This window comes from Octopus bimaculoides, chromosome 20 (assembly GCF_001194135.2).
Source record: "Octopus bimaculoides isolate UCB-OBI-ISO-001 chromosome 20, ASM119413v2, whole genome shotgun sequence".
NCBI lineage: Eukaryota > Metazoa > Mollusca > Cephalopoda > Octopoda > Octopodidae > Octopus > Octopus bimaculoides.
In genome coordinates, this window is record NC_069000.1 from 19,667,006 (window position 1) to 19,668,635 (window position 1,630).

At 35.8% G+C, this 1,630-nt stretch overlaps 1 long non-coding RNA gene across 1 annotated transcript in view; it reads right to left on the reverse strand.

Moving 5' to 3' along the window:
- Nucleotides 1-375: 375 nt before the first annotated feature.
- The window catches only part of LOC128250339 (uncharacterized), a 29,763-nt gene continuing 28,508 nt past the window's right edge, over nt 376-1,630 (reverse strand). The window contains exon 3 of the long non-coding RNA XR_008266366.1: nt 376-1,335. This is a non-coding gene — a long non-coding RNA (uncharacterized LOC128250339). The remainder of the gene's footprint in view (nt 1,336-1,630) is intronic.

A 1,630-nucleotide genomic window follows, 5' to 3' on the forward strand; every position in this document is an offset into this window, starting at 1 on the left:
ATATATTAGGGACAAAATCCAAAATTACAGGTAAAACTCAATTAAAATCAATTTATAAAAAATTAAAATTAAATTGAGCTTTATAGATAAAATATATAGTTTTAGAACACATTCACTTTTGATGATTCCTTCTCATGCTCAACTGTGGCACGGGGATTTTATTCGCTCCAAATGCAAACATTATGCTTATTGACTATATATATATTATATATATATATATGTGATTGCTCCATCTTTCCATTCAATACGCACATCATACACCAACACACACCACAATCCCTTTGTTGATGAGCCCTCAGATGACTTTTAAGACTAGTTGCTGGCTGACAGGGTTTACAACACAAGAGACAGATGTTATTCAAATTCCTTCAAAAACTTTGCCCTTTAGAATCTGATTCTGAAGGAATGTTTTTGTGAATTAGTATATATTTTTTAGTCTAGATTATTGTCTTACAAATTTTGTGACATATGGCACAAGTTATAAGAAGCAGTTCTAGATTAGTACCTGCTCGGGCATTTCGATTTTCATATGACTTCATATGGTTCACGTATCCTGGTTTTGACAGCAGAACACGATGGTGCACAATATACAGGGTGTTTAAAAAAATTTGATATCATTTGAGATATAAATATCACAGAAACTACATAGTCAAAGCGAATGAAACTAAACAGGCTTCATGTTGAGCAACATAAGATTTATTCCTCCAAATTTGAATGAGAAATTCAAAGGTATATGGATTCTATGAACGAAAAGAAAAACGGGCCATGAAGATGCTTCTTGGAGATGGTGCAGAACACATTCACTTTTGGTGATTCCTTCTCATGCTCAACTGTGGCACGGGGATTTTATTCGCTCCAAATGCAAACATTATGCTTATTGACTTTGCCATTTGTATGAAATGGGGCCTCATCACTGAAAACAAGACGTTCTTTGAACTCGGCTTCTTCAAGTTTCAGAATTGCTTGCACTTTCGCTTGTCATCTGTCATTATGGCCTGAACGAGCTGCAGCCTGTAGGATTTCATTAGCAAGCGTTTCCTCAGGACGTGCCAAACTGTCGTTAGAAGAATCTGGACTTCTTGAGGCTTCACAAGAGTTTTTGGCAAACCCACTCGACCATCTCTTTCGATGTTAGTGGTCGTCCAGATCCTGTTGCCCTGCACAGACAGCCTTCCTCTTTGAATTTTTTGTGCCATGTCCAAATCTGCATTGCCGTTGGTGACTTTTTAGAGAACACTCTCACAAATGCACGCAACACAACCTTGTTCAACTGTGTTTCAGCATACTCCAACACACAAAACGCCTTTTCTCTTCCAGTGAATGCTATTTCTATACCTGAAAAGATAAACATATCAAACATTAAACATAACATTTTGACCTGTTTCTACATATGCTGTTAAAATTTGAAGTAATTTGAGCTACAACTGGCAAAGTTATGTATGTATGTATGTATGTATGTATGTATGTATGTATGTATGTATTCTCAGTAATTACTCAGGGTAAGCAGTTGGTGACCTCTGTGTGTGTTTGTGTATACAGATATGTAAATGCATGCATCTGTGTATGTATATATATATATATATATATATATAAAAATACACACACACACACACACACACACACACACACA